General features: G+C 37.9%; 4 non-coding genes and 1 pseudogene across 4 annotated transcripts; all 5 read right to left on the bottom strand.

Annotated features, from left to right (window-relative positions):
* Positions 1-17364: 17364 nt before the first annotated feature.
* LOC130468353 (uncharacterized) lies at positions 17365-17482 on the bottom strand (annotated as a pseudogene).
* Positions 17483-17716: 234 nt separating this feature from the next.
* Positions 17717-17812, bottom strand: LOC130468350 (small nucleolar RNA R41). The gene has a single exon (XR_008928740.1). It is a non-coding gene; the product is annotated as a small nucleolar RNA R41 (small nucleolar RNA).
* A 934-nt stretch (positions 17813-18746) lies between these two features.
* Positions 18747-18833, bottom strand: LOC130468352 (small nucleolar RNA R38). The gene has a single exon (XR_008928742.1). It is a non-coding gene; the product is annotated as a small nucleolar RNA R38 (small nucleolar RNA).
* An 874-nt stretch (positions 18834-19707) lies between these two features.
* On the bottom strand, positions 19708-19792 carry LOC130468351 (small nucleolar RNA R38). Its single transcript, XR_008928741.1, has one exon. It is a non-coding gene; the product is annotated as a small nucleolar RNA R38 (small nucleolar RNA).
* Positions 19793-19910: 118 nt separating this feature from the next.
* LOC130468379 (small nucleolar RNA snoR20a) lies at positions 19911-19995 on the bottom strand. Its single transcript, XR_008928767.1, has one exon. It is a non-coding gene; the product is annotated as a small nucleolar RNA snoR20a (small nucleolar RNA).
* Between the last annotated feature and the right edge of the window lie 4004 nt (positions 19996-23999).

Below are 23999 nucleotides of genomic sequence, written 5' to 3'. Positions count from 1 at the left end.
ACAGGAGTTGATGTACATGGTTGTTTAGCTGAAACTTTTTGCCAGTTAGACATAAATAATGCATTTCTTCATGGCAATTTGGATGAAGAGGTCTACATGAAGGTTCTTGAGGGAGTCAATGCTCCTCTTGGTCATGTTTGTAAGCTTACCAAGTCACTCTATGGCTTGAAACAAGCTTCCAGACAGTGGTTTGCTCGTCTCCTTGATGAACTCAAGTCTCAAGGTTACAAACAATAAAAAATGATTACTCTCTTTTTATCAAACATCAGTCATCACACATCACCATTGTTATTGTATATGTGGATGATATAATCATCACGGGATCTGATGAGGCAGAAATTTCTTCTCTCAAAGCTCATCTTCATAACACCTTCAGTATCAAGGATCTAGGTTTACTAAACTACTTCCTTGGCATTGAAGTTACTCACACACCTGATGGTTACATTCTCACTCAGAGGAAATATACTAGGGAGTTGCTATCTGAATATGACTTGACATTACTAAACCTGCAGTCACTCCCTTTCCTCTGAATCTCAAACTATCCACAGCAGGTGAACCTTATCCCAATACTGATTTATATAGATGCTATGTTGGAAAGCTCAATTTTCTGACACATACCAGACCAGACCTTGCATTTGCTGTACAATCTCTTAGTCAATTTATGCACTCTCCTAAGCTTTCTCACATTGATGCTCTCACTCACACTCTAAGGTATGTCAATCATACATCAGGCCAGGGTATTCTCTTAAAAGCTGCAGATCATCTCACCCTTCAAGCTTTTTTCTGACTCTGATTGGGCAGCTTGTTCTTCTACCAGAAGATCAGTCACGGGTTACATCCTTCTTCTAGGCAACTCTCCCATCAGATGGAAGTCTAAAAAGCAATCTACTGTGTCTAAGAGTTCTTCAAAGGAGAATATAGAGCCATGTCACAAGCTGCCAGTGAAGTTTCTTGGATTGTCAGACTCTTGGATGATTAGGCATCAATGACCTACAACCTGTTCAACTCCATTGTGACAATCAATCTGCTCTTCACATAGCCAAAACTCCCATATTTCATGAAAGAACAAAACACATTGAGGTGGATTGTCATTTCACCAGGGATAAGGTACTTGAGGGTCTTCTACAACTAAGATATCTTCCTACTACACGCCAACTTGCTAACATTTTTACCAAGATTCTTCCTGGATGTCAACATAGAACTTTGTCTTCCAAACTTGGCATGGTCAATACCTTACTGTAGACACCTACTTTTGTCCCCATTCCCGAAAGGGAAAGGTTCGATGATGAAAGCATAAATCTCCACTTGACAACGCATCTCCTATAAAATAAACGAATCTCAATTCCCCTTTTCATTTCACCCGAAACCTGATATTTATAAAAAAAACTGCTATTTATGGAAACCTGCTAAAAATAGTAACTGCCGTAAAAGGTAGCTTCTAAAAGTGGCAAATCATAAAGGATAGAAACCTGTCAGAATTAGGTGTTGCATTCCAACATAAATCCTAAATGAGATAGAAAACTGCGAGAATCCTATTCCTAATATGATTCGGAAATAAGAGTTACGTATTCATTAAAATCCTAACGAGCCTAGAGTTCGTAACGGGCCCAGACGCATCCCGTCGCAAGGTTAATACACACTAAAAGACTCGATTAAGTCTCAAACTCTACGGATTTCAGGAATCTGAATCTGACTAAGAAAACAGCCCAGACCCTATTTTCAACGCCTGGCTCTGGGCGCCGAAATCTTCGGCGCCCAGGCTTGGGCGCTGAAAATACCTGGGTACGTGTTTTTTCCTAATTCTTTATGGATTAGAACTCTGCAATTCTATCTTTCCACGAACTCTTCCCTATAAATACAGCCCCAAATTCGACGTGAAAAGAACACACAACACACAATTATATTCTGAGTATTGACTCCAACCCTTAGCCTAAGCCTCACGCTGCGAAATTGTTCACGCGTTCTGTCGCAATCGATCCATAAATCGAACAGAACGTATCATGTCCCATAATTGAGATTCGTTAAATAAAAAGAAGAAATAGCAAAGTCAAAGTGGTTAGTTTTCTGAGAACCGTGACGCACCTCTCAAGGGTGCGTCGTAATGTGTCCCTTCTCGATGATTTAATTGCTTTCCTCGCCCTTTTTATGAACTGTTAAACTAACTAAATCTTATTGTTCTATCACGCCTAACAAATATAATATTTTCGGGAAATTGGATTATCATGCTAGGTCCCTCAATGGTACTTAAATCAGATAATCGCGATCGATCTAGTATTATATGTTGCATATTGCTAAAATCAACTCAGATTAGTTTAATAGTTAACGCATGTCCCTTCAATTATTTATGCTGAGCTAGTAAGGATATCCTGCCTCTGGAGTTATCGACGAGCGAAGTACTCCTCTCGGTAGTTACAGTCCCCCGAACCCTCAATCTCTACCTTGCGGGTGTATGTTGAGAGATCCCCACACCAGGGATTACAAGGGAACCTACGGCCGTCGTGGTCAAACATAATTGCACTCCCTTTATGTCACGATAACCGGGTTTTGTCAGTTTTTCTCATTGCCGTTAAAAACTGAATGGCGACTCCTATATTACTAGTCAATTGGGTGTAAACTCACAGGAAATCCAATTACACTTTATTGAATAAAAAGAATCGTCACACCCACGAGGGACGAGGTCACGCATTAGCCTCGTGCTTTTTCGACCCCCTCACAGTGGCGACTCCACTGGGGAAAGTGAAGGAAATACTCGTGCTTGTAGGTAATCAAAATAGCCGAAGGGTGAAACGATCCTACCCCGCGTTTATTTCCCCATCAAGTTGGGACGACCTGAAAATCAGCATATTAATGTGAACGGGCAGAACCGCATAACGAATCTCGGCTCCCTCGGGAGTTGGGACTAAGGATACCTTTTTTCGCCAATAGGGGGGTGCATACGCCGCGCATGTTGCCCACTCGGTACTTGTGCAGGTAGTACACCTATCCCGAACCCAATCGCTCGCTCATTAGGTCCCTCTCGCCTGCATGCCCCCTTGGCTTGCACTTGCGGGTTGGCCTCTTGGGCGAAATTCGTCTGTTGAAGACACTACCTCGACCGGGGCAAGTGTTGGATCTACGATAGAAGCGGTACCAAGCCAGGCGCAAATAAACTACCCATAGAAGCCTATCATAAACTACGTGGCATATTTAATTTTCAAATCCATGTTTGTAATGTAGTTATGTGTAGCGAAATATGTGATTGTGTGTGACAAACTATCCTAGAAAACCAACGACCTTAAAAATTGCCCAAACATTCATAGACTAATTTGCCAAAGAGTTATACCGAAACACGTGTTCCGCAAACCCGGATGATCGCCACAAAAATAAGCGACGCTCGGGATGGCCTGTAACGAATCCCACAAACGCTGCTACGCGTAAAGGACGTTATTAGGCAAGCAAGCAAATCGAAGTCGCATAAACAGAAGACAGAAAACGAGAACCAACCAGGGACGCATTTTCAACGCCCCTGGCTGGGCGCCAGAATTTCTCACGCCTCTCGCTGGGCGCTGAAGTTGCTGTTTGGCCTTCTAGTCAGGCGCAGCAGCCTCGGTGCCCGCGCGAAAGGAAAATACGTAGCGCAAAAAAAATTGCTACGAGGGCGTAAGAAAAGCACTCGATTTCAAAAGCGACCCGTGAAAAAATTAATAACTCTTTGTGTCGTTGTTAGGCCTCCTACGACGGCAATGCTCGGCACCAAAATCGAACACGCTAATAACTGTGAATGTCACACGGGCAAGTGTTTCGAAAATCCAAAGAATGACCAAAATAAATAAAAAACAAAAAGTGTACCAACAAAAGAAAGAGTGAAAAACCAATAGAGAGAGTCGAAGTCTAGACTAAGTAATGCTTGAAACTTTGGGAACCTAAACTTTAGCTTATCTTATGCCTAGGACTGGTCCTGCCACTTGGTGCCGATCAGGGAATCAACGGTTAGTGCGTCTCGAAGATACATCACCAACATCAGGTTTAGTGACTCCAAGCTCCGTCCGACGTCCCTCATTTCAAGGATCTCCGCTTCCCCAACCTCGATTCGCACCTTCAAACATGTCCATCAAAGATTTGTGACCAGATGGTCCAAATGACCCAACTTATGGGCCAATTGAAAATGGAAAATGAAGCTTTAGCGGCTGCGCAAGCCAAATATGACCTCGATAACGAGAAGAGGATTGAAAAAATGGTCCTACAGCAAACCATGGGGAGCAAATACTTCTCCCTCGATCCTGAACCTTTTCCTGGCAAACTACCAGAAAAGTTCAGTTCATCTGACTTACCAAAGTTCAAGGCCACGGACAACCCCCGCGATCATCTACTAAGCTTTGTGAATGCCATGAACTTGAAAGGCGTGGACAAGTCCATGTATTTACCTGTCTTTCCTTTGTCCTTGGAACCTGTGCCGCTCAAATGATACTATCACCGGGACCCTAAGATCTTCCCCACTTGGGAAGACTTTGTCAATGTCTTCATCAAGCAATACTCGTCGAACATGGATTTCCAAGTCACCATGCGCGAGCTGGAAGTTCTCTTCCAAAAGAATAATGAGGGTTTCACGACCTACTTTGCTAGATGGAGGGACCAGGCGGCCCAACTAATCAATAGGCCTCCCGAAACAAAATTGGTCCAAAAATTCATTGACAACCTGGACCCGGCTTACAGACAACACCTTAGGTACCTGGGACTTGACACTTTCAAAAGAGTTTATGATGTGGGAATAAAGATCGAGGACGACCTCGCCAAAACCATACAAAGCAAACCCACATATAAAAACAACACCTATAATCGGGGTAACACATCCCAAGCCCAAGAAGTCCATGCTGTAAAAGAGACTCCCGCCCGAAGAAGCCCTGGAAGATGGGTCCGAGACCGAAAGTTTGCCCCACTCGGGTCGACTTTGGTACAAGCCTTTGAAAGACTAACCAATCAAGGAAAGTTGAGACCTATAGGCCCCACCCGTGACCCTCCTGTCAAAAGCAAATATTGGGTCGAAGGTACTTACTGCAAATTCCATCAAGGAAATGGGCATGACACTGAAAACTGCTGGAATCTAAAACATACGATCCAGGACATGATAGAGGATGAAGTGATACCTCTCCCTAACGTTGGAAAACCCAACAACAACAAGAGCCCACTCGGCTCTTGTCACATCTCTCTCGACCAACCAGAGAATTTCGACCCCACGGTGTATATTACACCTCAAGGTGCACCACTCGCTGTGGTCCCTATGGATCGAATCGAGAGAGAAGTATGCGGTGTGTGGAATGATGATGCTGAAGATATTTACCTATCTCAAGTATCGGGCCAGGAACTCTTCACCGAAACTTGGCCCGGGTATGCTCTCATTGACACCACCCCTCAGGAGCCCGAGGTCGACAACCTCACCCGATCCGGGAGAATATACCAATCGGATATTCACCCACCTCCTATGGACGACATCCCGGTTAGGCAAACTCCTGAGAATGGACGGCACGCCACCGTCGCAGAAGTCATTGAAAATCCTCTCCTGAAACAACTAAAAAGAACCAAGGCCGAGATTACCATCTGGGATCTCATGTGTACTTCAAAGGAACATCGCGAAAAGCTTATTCGCTCACTTGACCTCATCTCAGTACCTACAGATATCACACCTGACTCATTGGTTAGCCATGTCACGAGAGATGCTGGAGAAAAGGCCATAGTTTTCACTGACAAAGACTTGCCCAAAGAGGGGGGTGCTCACAATAAAGCCCTTTATCTAGTGGTTGGATGCAAAGGACAAAACATCCCTCTAGCGCTCGTAGATAACGGTTCGGCGGTTAATGTCTGCCCATTGCGAACTGCCCATTGCTTAGGGCTAGGAAACGATGACTTCCAAACCTCCACGCAAGGGGTACGAGCTTATGATAACTCCCGAAGGCCTGTATTGGGAAAAATCAATCTTACCATACAAACCGGGCCTGTGGCACGCACCACGGAGTTTCAAATAATCGACATCAAGCCCACTTTCAACCTCCTCTTGGGGCGACCTTGGCTCCATGACTTAGGAGGTGTGGCTTCTACCTTGCACCAAATGGTTAAACTTAACCATAACGAGGTAATACTAGAAATCCGCGCCCCTCCTCTCGACGTCAGTTGCACTATGGTTGGAACGGCCGAAACTGCAGATGACCTTTACGGGTTTCAAATGGAAGAAACAATCCAGTTCATCGAAGTTTATGATCCAGCATTCCTAGACCCGCATGCATCCCGAGTCATCCCTAGAATGTTGTTAGCTCAAGGTTATTTCCCAGGAACCCCATTGGGCATAAGGAAGAAGGAATACACATTCCATCCTTTTCCCGACAAATCTACTCCCTTTGGCTTAGGCTATGAACCAACGGAGGAAGATATTGCTGACCGCCTGTCTAGGCTACGCCTTAACAAAGCCAAACAAACCACCCTCCTTCCCCCGTATCAAAGGACCCTTAACGGGATGTTCGTTCGGGAAGGAGAAGAACACCCATGCTGTGATTTCCCTGAACCCTTCGTTCAGGATGGCTTGCTAAAACCCGGATTTGAAATTTTCCATGACTGCCACACCTTGGATGAGGCACCCCACCTCACCAAGACTAAAACAGCTGAAATATTGGACAACCAGGCTCTATGGAAATTGTTTAACGAATCGAGGCCTATGGAGAACGAGACTGTGATGACTACCCTAGCTTTACAAGATGAAGGTTTCGATCCAACCCGGTTAATCTCTCCTGCATCAACACTAGAAGAGGTCGAGAACGGATGGGTGAAGACGTATTAGTGGGTCAATGCAAAAGGAATGGAATTCAAGATGAGTACCGGTGAAGGACCAAAGTTTTATGAGACTAAACCCCAGGCTTGAGCCACATAGAGCACCATTAGTAAAAAGCGCCTAGTAGTTCTTTAGATTGATAAAAAAAAAATTAGAGACTTTAGATGGTCCTAAGGCCCCTTAGAATATGGGTCAGTTTTATTTCACTGTGTTTTCCTTACTTTCCGAATCAATAAAGGCGTAATATTTCTCCTAAAAATTTTATTCTAACACTAAATAAACACCAAATGTACTTGCAAAACACAAAAATAAAGAGGCAGCCCACTCCAGGCCCAACAAACAAAGCCCACTCGGTTTTGAAATAGTGCCATGGGAACCAATTCCCAAAACCCACAAAATAAACCACACTATCCCATTCATATCCCCAAAAACCTAAAAAGCCAAACAAGTGTCATCATAAGAGTCAATCCATGCAACCAAGAATCAAAGGAAATCAAAATCCAAAACAATGCAAATGTTACCAAAAAAACAGATTCATAAAACACAGATTCCATCATACCCTTCACTAACAACACGCACTTCAACCCATCTCAAAAGCCTACACAAAGATCTCCATGACTTCTGCACCCTAACCCCATTTTCAAAACTGTTTCGAGTCACGAATAGAAAAAAATTGATCCGGACAAAAACGCATTTCACGCTAACAGTCAAAAAAGCCTCCAAAGTAGCCTCAAAATTGGCTTTAAATACGAGCAAAATATCAAGGCACAAAAAAAAAGAAATAAATGCAAGAACATGTGAAGCAAAGCGTCAAAAACTGACCGCCCAAGTCATTTTCAGCGCCCAGGGCTGGGCGCCGAAATTTCTGACGCCCCAGCCTTGGCGTTGAAACTCTCTGCCTGACAAAAATTTTCTTTTCAGAAGTGCTCGTCATTTTATCCGCACACAACGGAAAAATAACGAACACTTGGGGGGTACAGTACGTATCCACGTATCCAAATAGGCTTACCAACCAAGAATATAGCCATACAAATTAGTCGAATTTCGAATTTCATATTTTACGCGACTTATGGCAAAAAAAAAAACGGCAGATGAAAATAATGATAATACTTCACTCATTTGACCGATTAAGTAATATGTTTCCACCTCAGGGCATATCTACCGAAATCCGGCATACTAGAACTTATTCTAGAGCTAGAACTACGCGCGACCTGATTCTGACAAGATACGTAGGCAATCCTTACCAAGGATTCGGTCCAATAAAAAAAAACGAATATTCTTTGTGCAAAAAGTGTTAGACATATAAAATACATAAAAAAGAGGAGAAACAAAATAAATGAAAATGAAAAAATAAAAATACGCCTTTATTAAAAAAATAATAAGAAGGAAAACAAAGTGCTAAGAATAAAAACAAACACAACTGAAATAAATAAAGGGCACCTACACCCTAGCAAGAACTACACTACTCTAGTTCTTCCGGATCATCAAATAAAGTATTGTAGAGGGCAATGTTCGCAGGGTCCACCCCCACAGTCTTCTGCGCTGCACCAATATCAATCTCCATAAGAACCGGCTCCTGAACACTAACTTCCAAAGGTGCCAAAGCTTCAGAAACATTCTCAGTTATAGCCCGCTCAGCCTCGAGGGCACAGACAATGGTGGGAGAAGGATTATTATCATCAACTAGACTAGCCACTGTTTCTACAGGCAACTAAGCCTTCCTGGCCCATACATTGTTCCGACGACGATCTCCGCGAGAGCTTGCATTTCTTTTAACAACAGCAGGCCCCTTCATGTTAGGCATCTTTTTAGGCCTAAAACTGGAACGGGGAGGAACTTCCTTTCGCTTTCGATCAGGACGAGCTTTCACAGTCTTAAAACTATAGGTACGAGGTCTGGCAGAATCAGGACCCTCGTACTTAACACGAATACGAGGTATCAAAAGCTCAGCCGGCTCCCCATTTCGAGCCTCGGTCCTCACATCTTTATCATCGGAGCTCATCCACAACTTGTAGTTTTCAGAAAGACCCACAAAGCCATTTGTAGCTACGGCCCAACGCGGGAGACCATCATAACACTTAGCCCACGCTAGGACCCGTATTTGTGAAAAGGCCGCTACCTTAGGTGGTACCGTACCAGAAAAGGGGATAGTCTGCCTTAAACCATATTGACGCATGACTCGGTAAGGGAAAATATAAATGGGACGAGATAGCCCCAACAAAGAAACATAAACCGATACATCAGAACCCCCTGTCATAGTAGTCAAACCCCACCATGGTACCACCCACTTAATAGAACAAATGCCATAAGTAAAAAAAGAGGTCCATTCGGCCTCGTCCTGGCCTTGGTGCAAGTATTTTCGGTTACCCAAGGCTATAGGGCGATAATGTTTAGGATCGGCAGGAGCTTCCAAAAGTCTAAGCCGTTCCGCAAGCCAAATCTGCAAAAACAGGTACGATCGAATCAAAAGAATGAAAAGAAAGAAAAAAACGGTTCCTGGGGCGCAGTTTCAACGCCCAGGACCAGGCGCCGAAAACTCCAGCGCCCAGCCCTGGGCGCTGAAACTCAGCCCCAGGCAAAAGAAATATATGCAAAAGTGGCGTATGCGTGCGCAAAGAAGAAAATTGATTACCTGCAGTAATAGGGGGCTTCCCTTAAAATGTTCAGATTTGACATCCTTCTTCAGCTCATCCGCACTCAGCAAAGTCTCGGCAACAACCAACGGCATGATAGAATAGCAACTTTCCATCTGGCTAATCAAGGGGATCAACCTTATGTCACTGAACTCACCATTGTTATTTGATAGCAAATAGTGATTCAACAAGCAAAATACAAGGGCTCGAATATTCAATTTCTGTTCGGTCATATTCTTACTAGGCCTAAAGTGATGTTTTACAAGTTTTGCCAAGTTAACCTTATCATCTACAACAATTTCAGCAAACATGTTATCATCTAGTCCTAGGAAAGCCCTTATGGTTGTTTTACCCTCTTCAATAGTGCCAGGAGTAACAGGAGTAGCATTAGTAGGATAACCAAGGATCGCAGCAAATTCATCGGGCAAAGGACATATTTCGTTGCCCCGAAAGGCAAAAACATGATGATTGGAGTCCCAAAAGCTTAGGGCAGCATGCAGAAAGTTATAATCAATATTAATTTGTTGTAAGACTAAAAGTGCCTCTAAGTGGTATTCTTTTAACAAAGTTTTTTCTGTAGGAGTAAGGGCCCGTAGCCAACGCCTAACAGTCCGTTGGAGTGAGAAAGTAGGGATCGACATGGCAAAAGCAATGAGTAATTAAAGCACAGCAAAAAGGAGAGAAAGAATTTGAGAGTGGTGGAAAATAGGGACGTATCTAGCCCCTATATATAGCTGAACGCACCCAATGACATCCTGATCCCATTCGGAAACGTGTTAGGAAATCCGAAAGTCAAATATCACCAGGAAAAGACTTTCAGCGCCCACGGCTGGGCGCCGAAATGTTTAACGCTTGGCCTTGGGCGCTGAAAATGCAGCAGAAGGCCCAGATTTCACGAAACACGGAACAGGAAAGGACTTAAGACCGTGTTGCTAAACACGAGGCCCTATTGCAAGTAGGATCAATCCCAAAGCACCTTTAGCTCCCAAATAAGCAAATATAAACATTAAAACTTGGTCGAAACTTAGACTCGTCTCAGAAAATACTTATGTACACTTTTCAAAAAAAAAAAAACAAGTTAAATATCATGGTCATTCTTCGAAACACCAAAAATATGTGTCGTCAAGTCGTTGGTTTTCCAAATAAAAAATGTTTGTGTGTTAAAGGATTAACCCGGGCCAAGCTAAAGCCGGATGTCGCTTGAAAACTAAAGTCGCATTCCACGGCTTCGCTAAAGTAGCACACCACTATAAAAGGTCGCTCGCACATACGAGTATGACCCCAAACATGATTACAAGATGCAAAAAACAGCCAACGAGCCCCAGTGCTTGGGGGCTCGCGAAAAATAGACTCCAACAAGGAGCGCACGATCTAAATCACATTCACGGACTGCGCCATACACCATATCATGTTTGGATATCTCAAAAAAAAAAAAACAACAACAGGTTCGTCCTCATCGAAAGGTCGTCATTGACACTTGTGCACGGTCCTCTGATCGAAGACCAAGTCGAGCCGTAAAGACTAGCTTAAAATCACGAAAGCAGACGGTTGCAAGACAAAGGTCCGTCTGAACACGTTGTCAGCCCACGTTCAGGTTACAACTAAATTCGAGCATCCCTCGAAAGAATTCGCTCTTGCAAGAATGAATAAAAAGAAATTCTCAAAAGAAATCACAAAGAACCAAAGAAATAGGAACATGCCCATCTTCAGTCGACAAGATCGCGTCACAAACCGCGCGAGTTCCGAAATCGAAAAAAACGAATTCAGGGAAGTCCACCCTTAGCGGACAGGGCTCGCCCACCTTCAGCGGGCGGGGTCTGCGTCACTAGCCGCGCAGGTCCTCAGTTTTCGAAAAATAGAATCTTCAAAAAACAAAATGAAACAGGTTCGCCATCTTCAGCCAGCGGGGTCTACGTCACAAACCGCGTAGGTCCTTATTTTCAAAAAAGCACAAATAAATTTCAAAATAGATTCGTCCACTTCTATCGGACGGGGTGTCCACCCTTAGCGGACAGGTTCGCCGTCTTTAGCCGGCGGGGTCTACGTCACAAACCGCGTAGGTCCTTATTTTCAAATTTCAAAAACAGATTCGTCCACTTCTATCGGACGGGGTGTCCACCCTTAGCGGACAGGCTCGCCATCTTTAGCCGGCGGGGTCTGCATCACTAACCGTGCAGGTCCTTAGTCGCTGCAGCGATAACTTTTTCTGGTTTTCCCTTTTCCAAAAATTAAAAGGATTGGTTTTCCGTTTTTTCCAAAAAAAGAGCGATGTGCTGGATTTTCCTTCGTTTTACGTCCCACAAAAACAAGGGGGTTTTCTCGTTTAGCTAGCCCTGAAAATGAGAATCTTTAAAAACATTTTTACCTCGTGGTTGGGCTTGGCCATGCCCAATTACACTTTATAGCTTTGATTTCGAAAACATCTGTAGCTACTCCCAATGACAAAGTGAGGGAGTTTCTACGCACCTTTAGATCCTTCCAATGACAAAGTGAGGAAGTTTCTATACTATCAGTTGACAAATCCCAATGACACGTGAGGGATATGTCGACACTTCAAGTGATGACCCTTAAGTCAAATGTTATCACTCGGGGGCTCGTGAGACCCTCGCAAAACAGGTCACATACACCATGGCTTGTGTGACGCACTCCGTCTAATACTTTGACCATCGTCGTACTCCAAGACTCAGTCAAAGTGGGGGCTAACTGTAGACACCTACTTTTGTCCCCATTCCCGAAAGGGAAAGGTTCGATGATGAAAGCATAAATCTCCACTTGACAACGCATCTCCTATAAAATAAACGAATCTCAATTCCCCTTTTCATTTCACCCGAAACCTGATATTTATAGAAACTGCTATTTATGGAAACCTGCTAAAAATAGTAACTGCCGTAAAAGGTAGCTTCTAAAAGTGGCAAATCATAAAGGATAGAAACCTATCAGAATTAGGTGTTGCATTCCAACATAAATCTTAAATGAGATAGAAAACTGCGAGAATCCTATTCCTAATATGATTCGGAAATAAGAGTTACGTATTCATTAAAATCCTAACGAGCCTAGAGTTCGTAACGGGCCCAGACGCATCCCGTCGCAAGGTTAATACGCACTAAAAGACTCGATTAAGTCTCAAACTCTACGGATTTCAGGAATCCGAATCTGACTAAGAAAACAGCCCAGGCCCTATTTTCAACGCCTGGCTCTGGGCGCCGAAATCTTCGGCGCCCAGGCCTAGGCGCTGAAAATACCTGGGTACGTGTTTTTTCCTAATTCTTTATGGATTAGAACTCTGCAATTCTATCTTTCCACGAACTCTTCCCTATAAATACAGCCTCAAATTCGACGTGAAAAGAACACACAACACACAATTATATTCTGAGTATTGACTCCAACCCTTAGCCTAAGCCTCACGCTGCGAAATTGTTCACGCGTTCTGTCGCAATCGATCCATATATCGAACAGAACGTATCTTGTCCCATAATTGAGATTCGTTAAATAAAAAGGAGAAATAGCAAAGTCAAAGTGGTTAGTTTTCTGAGAACCGTGACGCACCTCTCAAGGGTGCGTCGTAATGTGTCCCTTCTCGATGATTTAATTGCTTTCCTCGCCCTTTTTATGAACTGTTAAACTAACTAAATCTTATTGTTCTATCACGCCTAACAAATATAATATTTTCGGGAAATTGGATTATCATGCTAGGTCCCTCAATGGTACTTAAATCAGATAATCGCGATCGATCTAGTATTATATGTTGCATATTGCTAAAATCAACTCAGATTAGTTTAATAGTTAACGCATGTCCCTTCAATTATTTATGCTGAGCTAGTAAGGATATCCTGCCTATGGAGTTATCGACGAGCGAAGTACTCCTCTCGGTAGTTACAGTCCCCCGAACCCTCAATCTCTACCTTGCGGGTGTATGTTGAGAGATCCCCACACCAGGGATCACAAGGGAACCTACGGCCGTCGTGGTCAAACATAATTGCACTCCCATTATGTCACGATAACCGGGTTTTGTCAGTTTTTCTCATTGTCGTTAAAAACTGAATGGCGACTCCTATATTACTAGTCAATTGGGTGTAAACTCACAGGAAATCCAATTACACTTGATTGAATAAAAAGAATCGTCACACCCACGAGGGACGAGGTCACGCATTAGCCTCGTGCTTTTTCGACCCCCTCACACTTACCCATACCAATGTTGAAGGGGGGTGTTAGTGTGCGTTGTCCTCAGTCCAAACCTAACTTTGCTTTCTCATAATGTTTAGCAACACCAGCTTGTTCATATAAAACCGCTGCATTCTTCCAACCATGTTTAACACTCCCCAAATATGCTAGGCTTACAAAATACAGTCATTCCTGACATTATATCACACACATTTCAACAACACTTAATATGGATCCGGCTATTTGGAAAATGGAGAGAGGTCGGGGATTCTGTGTGCAATATAAACCCTGTCCAACCTACGTTACTCCCTTTACATAATTATAAAATGTATTTGCATCATCATATCACCAAAGTGAGACTACTTCTATAAATTCTAAGTTACTGTTAGTGTGCATTGTCCTCAGTCCACAGCACACTTCACTGCATCAAGGGAAGCAAGAAATCAAAGCTACACAAGACTTTTAGAAGCAAATGACATCAGCCAGATGACATCAGCTCTAACAACCATTCCTAGAATTTAGGGAGTTAGTTAGAGGTTAGTTTGTTAGCTGACATGTAATAGATCCTACTGAGCTTTGTAAGAGATCATTGTAGATGTTAAGCTGTACATTTGCATTCATCTGATTGGTTGAGACACCTCACCAATCAGTCTGTATTTATAGCTTTATCACTTGTTGTAATCATTCTGATTCATTCATTCATTGTTGTTATTCAGCAATGAGTTCATGCTAAATCATGAACTTTAATAGTTACCTAAACGAAGACATAACAAATACGGTCAGGAGGTAGAATTCAACATGAACTCAACACCAAAATGTGATTCACCCAAATGTTTTCATTTGATTTGATAAATCAAATGTTGGAAGTCCTTGTTGAAAGTGTAAAAGAAAGGAGTGGAATGAGTGAGAAGATGAAAAGTCCCACATTGATAAAAATAACAACTTTACTCCTTGTTAATTTTTGGAGCACAATACTTGTTTAAGAAAGCATGAGAGTAGCATGGGTGGGCTCATATAACACACGCACGCGGCTGGCTAGGTCGGGCTCGATCCTTGGAATGCGGTTCGCGGGCGTGAGGTGGGTTTTGGTCAAAAGCGGTATGGTTAATTCTTTATGTAACGGTCAGAAGAATTAATCAACCCCACTAAATGTTGTAACTGCTCCACTACTTCCGGGTTTTTTTTCTAGCCATTTATGACTGTTACAGTTCCCAGAAACTCTCACTATATATTTTCCACTTCCGTTCCTCAAAACACAAATTCACAGAAACTGTTAACTCAATTCTCTCTCTCAAATACTCTTCTGTTCTGGGAAAATATACTGATCTCCAGTTGAGGCTTGTGAGTGCACACAATTTTGGGTGTCGTATTAACCCTGGAGGGAAACCGCAAGCGTTCTACTGCACCGGAGTAGCGTGGAATTGTCTTTTAGAGCAGTGGTTCGGCCACGATGCGACAATAGTTCAGTTCGTATTTCGTAACATCCAGATAAGTTGTTCTAATTTTATTGATAACAATCTAAAAGATAATTATGGAACTCAATTCAAAATTCCTGATATGTGTAAGTTAAAAAAATTAAGCCTTTTTAATGTCACGTGGCCAACACGTGTCAAAGCCAATGTCGGAAAGTTGGGTCAACTTCCATAATCTCACCAAAGGTCTTAGTCAACAAATAAAAAATAGTTTAAGGTCCTATTTTTGCCACTTTCTATATAAGGTCTTTTCCACACAAACAAGCTTATGAAAGGTCATTTCTAACAAAGTTTCCTATAATTATCTACGTGTTAATCTATTTTTTTAATTCAAAAAAAAAATTAAAAAACTTTTTTTTCATTGGCCGAAACCATTAGATTTCCTATGTGGCGCTCTAAGAATTCAACAGTTATGCCTCTTTTATAGAGCGATTTCCTACAATATTGCATAAAGATTAAATAATTCCCAAAATACGCTACTTTCTAACTTAATTCCCACCATACCGTCCACGTCAGCAAGGGAGAAAGAAAAGTTCTTTTTCCGGTTCAGCGTTGAACCGCCATGTGAGATGGCGGTTTTGTTTTAAAGCAAACCACTATCTCAGATGGCGGTTCAATGTTATAAACTGCTATCTGAGATAGTGGTTTGCTTTAAAACAAAAATGCGCGGTTTTATTATAAAACCACGCGGTTTTATAAGTTTTATTATAAAACCGCGTGGTTTTATAAAGGGTTAACCTCCACCTGAAATGGCGGTTCATTAAATACATAAGCCGCTATTTCAGATAGCGATTTACCCCTTTAAACCGCTGTTTCAGATAGTGGTTTATTGTGGATTTTATAAAAAAAACAATTAGACCGGCTTTCTTGCTGACGTGGAAGGTAGTGTGGGAAATAAGAGCATCTTCAACGGTAAGCTAATTTAGCAATTAGCTTGTCATGCCACATAATATATCAAGCTACTTTCCTTTTTAGCTAGTTGGTACCCCCAATGTTTAGCTACTAGCTTGATATTAATGTATAGATATTTATCAATCAATATTTCAAACATAATTTTTTTTAATATAATTTCATTGCCCAAGTTTTTTCATTTGGACTCCAATGGTTAAGCTAGTAGCTTGAAATTTTTTAAAATTGCAAGCTAGTCCCTAGTTACAACCATTGGAGATGCTCTAAGTGAAAAAGTAGCGTAATTTGGGAATTTACGAATCTTCAAACAATATTGAAGGGCATCGCTCACTTTTATATATACTAGTCAAAATATATAAAATTAAAAATTGAGTTAGTACAACTAATCTTAATAAATACTCCTTCCGACCCACATTAATCGTTACACTCTTTGCACAAATTTTAGGTGGCTTATGAAATGTCATTTCTAACAAAGTTTCCTATAATTAATTATTTACGTGTTAATCGATTTTTTAATTCAAAAAAAATTAAAAATCTTATTTTTCATTGGCCGAAACCATTAGATTTCCTATGTGGCGCTCTAAGAATTCAGCAGATATGCTTCTTTTATATATACTAGTCAAAATATATAAAATTAAAAGTTGAGTTAGTACAACTAATCTTAATAAATACTCCTTCGACCCACATTAATCTTTACACTCTTTGCACAAATTTAAGGTGATAAATTATTGTTTGGTTATCAATTATTATTTTATTGAAAAAGTAGATTTTATAAGAATTAATGAGTAATTTTTGTTAATTGAATGAGAAAGTGTGTGGGGACATCTTTACTTTAGTCGTAAAGAGACAATATAATAATTGTGGGGACTCTTCTAATTTAGAAGTGTAACAAATAATTTAGGACTGACGAAAAAGGAAGAGGTGCTATGCAAAAAAAATTGTTCAAAAGTTCAGAAACGGTGACATGATAATGCAGATAAGATGTCAATTCATAAAAATAAAATGAATTCGAAAAGTCATTAAAACTCCATACAAACCTCCAATTACATAAGATTACATGTATATCAATAACCTGATTAGGCTAATTTCTAGCTATATTGCTAATTTGCTATACATATGGTCATACAGAGCATGGGTTACCATGGTATTTGATTTGTAAATACATCTAAATTTGTCCAAGATAGACGACTGATTTTCTATTCATTTTGGGTGTTGGTGAGTTTCTGTAAGAGAAGAGAATGTAGTAAATGTTAATTACACTTGTAAAAACTACACATGTGTGGGGATTACTACTTAGAACAAATAGGTAAGATATGGTTGCTCAAGATTTGAGTTTGCTCTTATTTTACCATAAAGATGAAATTGTAAATTTATTTAGTGTAAAGAAACAGACGATGTAGTGTCTTGTTCAAGGCCATAATCGACACAAACAGAATTCAGAAGGCACCCAATATTTTTATTTCCAACCTTCAATGCAAGATTGCATTATTCTAAAATAAATGACCTTGCTCCACAAATTGGCAAGACTTTAGAAAAATAGGAAAATGAGCTATTGGATCAGATAATTGTAGTCTGTAATTTTAGTCGACATATTTTACATTCCAACACTTATATCATCACTTCAACCGCTCCATTTTCATAATCATATCCTCAAAAATTAGTACCAAAATCAATAAAAATTAAGAAATCAAATGTAACTTCATATAAAAAAAAAAGGTTTAGAAAAATAGGGAGAATTTAGAGAGAGAAAAGCTCAGAAGGATCCATTGGTAATTATTAATCAAAGAAACAATGAAGTTTCTCAGAAAATAGGTAGTTGTGAATCATCATTGCAATTTCTCTAATTTCTTTCAAATTAAAATAACAGAAAATGCAATAAAACGAAAGAAAAAGACGAAGCAAGAAGATAACTAGGAAATTGATAGTTGTGAAATAGGGTTTATATGTGATTACAGCAGTTGTGGATTAGGGTTTGAGCATAAAAGGATATATTAGTTTTTTAGTTGGGGACACCAGATATTGGTATAATACAATTCATCCCTTCTTCACTTATGTAATAGAAATATTAGATAAGATTCGTCATAATGTAATTTTATTTTAAGCTATATTTTCTTTGTTAACATTTAATTAAATATTTGTCTGATGTTTATTAGTCATAATTTAATTAAGAATTTTAAGATACTTAATGCATTTATTAATAATTATTTTAAATTAAATGATTCAATAGAAGAGAAATTATGCTGGGATAGGCTAAAAATAAAAGAGATAAAATATATCCAAAATAAATTGGACAACTATTAAAAATATTTGGGCATGGTTGGTCATAGGTTTGGTTATGGTTGAGTTGGAAAAGTAAAAAATATTAATTTTTTTGTTCAGTTTTTGTTCACCAAAATATTTGGGTCCTTTGCTCTAAGCAAAAAGTATATCATGTTAGTGGAATATGGAAGAATTGGAAAAAGATAGGAGAGAAATCATTTTTCACTTTCAGTCACGAAGGTGCGGAGTTTAAGACATTTAAATTGACTTATTAATTTAATGAATGTTAGTTGATGGTGGGTATTTTTTTAATATATTTAGTGGAAATGTGTAAGAAGTGAAGGGTGGTGAGTGGATATGGGAATTTTTAAATGATTTTTTATAAGAAATAGGGGTGTAGGTGGGATTAGTAAGTAAGTGTGAAAAATAATATATTATTGGTATAAATTTTCATTTATAGAAGCGGTGCGGGACAGAGGGAGTATGTGCTTATGGCCAGTGTATGTGTATTTAAAGGTGTGTATCAGATCACAAAACTTCAGCACAGATGTCTCAGACAGGGATAACTGTGATATTTATAAATAAATCTCATCATTCACACCAATACAACACACTCCCCAAATTAATTTAAAAGCATCAAATAATTCACTTGCACATTATTTGAATTAACAACGACCAGGGTTCGATTCTTGTTCGGATCAACAATAATTTATATTTATCATAACCAACGCCATTTCAAGTGAAATAATATTCAAAACATACTAATCATCTGCAGTCAATTTCTCCATTGATATTTTTGTGGTTATCGGTTAATCAAAGAAGCGTACAAGCTAATTCTATTGTGATACTCCGTAGATGGCTGGTCGGTTATTTTTTATACTATTTTTATTTATCCATTTTGGAGTCTAAAATGGGATTTAAAACATTTAACAACTTTTTTATTAAAACGCGAATTTTGGCACAAAACAATACTCCCTTCGTATTTATTTAAGAGATAAACTTTTCTTTTTCGGCTGTATTTATTTAAGAAACACTTCCTAATAACGTATCAACCCCACTATCTAATTAAATAATGTATCTAATTTACCCACCCTACCTCCAACGCCAAAATGCATCTAATTTACCCACCCTACCTCCAACCCCCAAAATACATTGTCCTCATTTATTTACTTATTAAAATATCTACCAAACCCCACTTACTTTATTAGTGCCCGGTCAAATTTATCTCTTAAATAAATACGGAGGGAGTACAATTTAGAACAAAATGGTTAAATAAAAAATAGTATAAAAAATAAAGATTTCAAACAAAGAACTCTTCTTAACCACCAGGAAATTCAATAACATAACTATGTTCAAAATCTTTCTTTTAATATAAACGATGGAATTTAAAACCCACACAAAAACAGGACTAAAAGAAGTTAAAATAAAAGTTTAAAAACCAATAATAATTAGATCAATTTTGTGGGCAGTAAAAATAAAGTGTGTCAGATCACAAATTTTCAGCACAGATTTCTCAGACAGGGATAACTGTGATATTTATATAAATCTCATCATTCACACTATAATTAAACTACTGCCAACAAAATTCAATAAAATTAACATAGTTATTCAAATTAGCTTAAAATAAATGTTTTAAAAATCAAATTTAAAACAAGAAAATTCATTTTCATATCGAAATTAGCCTCAGACCGTCCTAGTACAAATTTATCAACAATATGCGTTTGCATTTTCTGCAATCAACCATAATTTTACATTCATCACCGGCTATTTTTCTTTAAAACTAAAAAATAAATCTGAAAAAATGGATAAAAATCCGATGAAATTTAGGAAGAAAAAGTAAAAGAGGACGCATCAGATCTTCCTATCTAAAAATGGTGATTATCATGCACCCAGAAAGATTCTGAGCAATCACTCCATCGTAAATTGCATCATTTGCCCTCTTCAATAGATAGAACGAAAATGGAGAGATTTTACAGAAAGCGGCGGATTTGCTAATTAGGGATTTAGGGGTTGCGAATTGCTCACGTTTGTAATTGTTGAGGTTTTAGTGGTCTTTTATAGTGAGAGGTGAATAAAGGATTTGGGTGTTTTCTGGTGAATTAGGGTTTTAGAAAGTTGGCGACTTGCAATTTGGGGAAGAACATGATGGCCTGGGTTTTAAAAGGCATGAGGCCCATGATCAGAATCTTCTAGGTTTAAATGACGGCCTGATCTTTTTTTCTTTCTTTTTAGGAAATTGGCCAATATGGTTTAGGGTGGAGTATGGAGAAGATTACCGAGGCCCAATAACTTTTCTTATCTGAATTTATCGAAACTAATTATAGGTAATTGTAATTTATTAGATCGTACATCAAAATTGCAAGAGAGTAAAGTTGAAAGAGTAAATCTATTGCACCTAACTGAACCTGGTTATAATTTATATGAACTCATTCGTACTTTTTTTTTATATGTTATAGATAAGAAAAATTAATTAGGAGGTCTCCTCTCAAGGGTTACACTTAAATGGTCACTATCTCAACTTTTATGTAATATCTCTACTAAAAACAAAAGGCACGTTAATCACTCTCTCTCTCCTTTTCTCTCTTTCTAGAGTTTATTCTCTTGGCCGTCGTATGTCGGAAATAGTTTAATTACTTTGGTAATTAGACTATTTCCGACCCTTTGTCTTCAATTAATTCATCTATTGTCTCTCAAATTTAATAAATTTTCACCGTATGGTCGGAGTTCGTCCTTGTTCGTTAGTCTCCCTATGGTGGAGTTAGTTTTAGCTAGTTAATTTGGTTTGTCGTTCACTCGTAATGGATTTATGCAGAATTGATCCATTGGTAAAGTTTATGCGAGATCGCAACATATATCAATTTTTCGAGTACATTCAGATGAATCAAGTGGAAATCATCCTCGCGGCTACAACAAATCGTTAAACTCTCTCTCTAAAAATGTTGCATGTTCCAGCGTTATATACGGGAGACGTTCTACAGTTCAAGATTTATTCAACGACTATATCTTTGATGAAGAAAACCTTTATTTGATTCAATTTGTCATGTATTTGTTAGATCTATTTTTCTCTTGTAGCTGTCGTATGACTCTTTATAAATGAATTAATTTTTCTTTCAAAAAAAATGTAAAATCTCTACTAGTCTTATATGCATGTTATGCGTACGTTAAACTATAAGACCATATGATTTTATTATGATTATAACCTTTTATAAAATTGTCAAACATGTATCGCGTGCATAAATAATATGACTATGCATGTCTAATTGATAACCCTAATTAATTGTAAGACCATATGATTATATTATGATTATAACCTCTTATAAAATTGTCAAGTATGTATCGCGTGCATAAATAATATGACTCTACATGGCTAATTGATAACCCTAATTGTAACTCTTGGAGTATTTGTTTTGTCAACTTTGTCAATATATTGATAAGTGCATACTCAGATAAAAGAAACAGAAGCTCAAAGTAAAATAAATACATTAGAACAAAAGAATTTGAAAGAAACCAAAGAAAAAGATGAAATTGGTTTAAACCCTTAACATTTTCACGAATTTGTGTTGATTTCAATTCTGCATCGTTGTTTGAGCTGGCATTTTAATAGTTACTAGTGTTACTACTATGATTCAAATTTCAAGTAAACCAAATAACAAAATTAATAACTTCAAAATTAATTTTAATTTATTTCTTTAGGAAATTGTATTTAAATTGTTTTATTAATTATTTCCTTAAATTTTTCCTTTTCTAAATTTTTAATTAAGATTTTGCTTAATTTAAGTGAATTCCTAAATAAAAAAATTACTTAAATACTGATATGATTTCACTGGAAATGTCAAATATTTTATTGAATGAAATGTATACATCAATTATGACCTAAATTAGCTTCACGATCAATTATAATAGTCATTTCAAAATTACTTGAAACCATTAAGTTATTTTCTTGTTGTTTGTTATAAATTGCATAATTTATTGAATTGGTTAAGTAATTAACTAGATTACACCTCTAATTGTTTACATTTTAATTGTGATTCTTAAAGTATTTGTAGATTACACCCTTTCTACGAATATATTATGATGATGTAATTGAAAATTTTCATATTTATAGTGGTATTGAATATTGGTGTCAATTGTGCCACAATGAGGTTTTTTTATTATTATGATTAACACTTTTTATAAAAGGGTCTTGGGAGCAACAAAAGAAAGAAATAAAACAAATCAGGCAAAATATCATAAAATCATTTACTTTATGAATAAAAATCATTGATAATGAAAAACATGTTGGCCAAATAAATATGAAAATTAGGTACTCCGTAAATAAATTTATATATGGAGAGAATATTTGTCTTCAAATAAATTAATAAGAGAAATAAGAGAAATAAATATTCTTGCTTTCCTGTTTGATGTAGAAATTAAATATTATTTATTGATTTTTTACTGTCAAATTACACAGTGGCTTTTAGAAAGGAAAATAGGAGAGGTTCAACGTGTGATTTTCATTAGAATTTTCTTATTTGTTATTTATTGACATTAATTTTTTTTTATTTTTTTAATTACTACAAGTCAGTTTGATAAATAATCAACTTTTAATTATTTGTAATTGTCATTAAGTTTCGTAATTGGTGTTCTTGCTAGATGTAGAAATTAATTAATTTGTTGACTTTTTTGCTGTCAACTTTAACAATTGTTTGATTTATGCGATACACTTTCATAATTGATAATTAGCATTTAATAGTCCATTTTTTAAATGAATTCAACTTGATAAAAAAAATTCAGTGTTTTTTTTTAATCTATCCCATATGAGACACCAAAGGGTGTTTATGTCTATTATATAGGGGGATAGCAGGAATAATATTATTTGTCTATTTAAAAAGTTGCTTAGTAATTGATTAAAAAAGCAGAGTAATTATTAATTTTCAAAACTGAAAATTTAGCAAATAAAGAAAATTCATTTATATTGCGGTTAATGAAAATCAAGCTAATACACGTAATACTAGTCTTATATGCACGCGATGCATGCGAGAATATTAAAGCTAGAAAATGTGTTATTACATATATCCCCATAAATTTTAGGCATAATTGTTCACAAAGTTCATTTACAAAAAATTATGAATCATATAGATGAGGAATTAGTAAGTTCATTCATTGGATTTACATAAATCTGGGTGTGATATATTGTTGAAAAAGATGTTCCTATTTGTAGTATACGTTATATAATCATACAAGTATATATAATATATCCTGAAATATTAAAAAATAAAAATAAAAAATACATGTGGATGATTCATGTATTTGGATGGTGTACATATAAACTCTTGATAAAGAACACATTCACCACATACAACAATAACTGGACAAATTAATATCCAACTTGATTAAGATGTTCATCACCAAGGGCACGCACACGATCATTCCAAAATGTTATTTCATAATTGTTCATTTGCGAATAGAAAAATAATATTATAAGGTCAGAAATGGAAATAATAGAAATACGAACAAGTAAGAAACTGTTGTGAAATAAAGAGTAAGAGAGGAGAAATTGGGAGATAACAACTATGTATATTATTTTATGAACAATGAGATATATATACATATAATAGAATAGGGTTTGCTTGGAGAATAATAAACCCTAAGATCTAGAATATTCTGGAAAGATACTAGGGGTATAATGGGCATCCACATAACATTTCATATCACTCCCCTTGGATTTCCATTATTGAATATTATGCCTTGTTAAAACCTTACTAAGAAAACCCCGTGGGACAATAACCT

Source organism: Spinacia oleracea, chromosome 2 (assembly GCF_020520425.1).
Source record: "Spinacia oleracea cultivar Varoflay chromosome 2, BTI_SOV_V1, whole genome shotgun sequence".
Lineage (NCBI taxonomy): Eukaryota > Viridiplantae > Streptophyta > Magnoliopsida > Caryophyllales > Amaranthaceae > Spinacia > Spinacia oleracea.
Note: the sequence above shows the minus strand (reverse complement) of the source record. Positions and strands in the feature narration are given on the sequence as shown.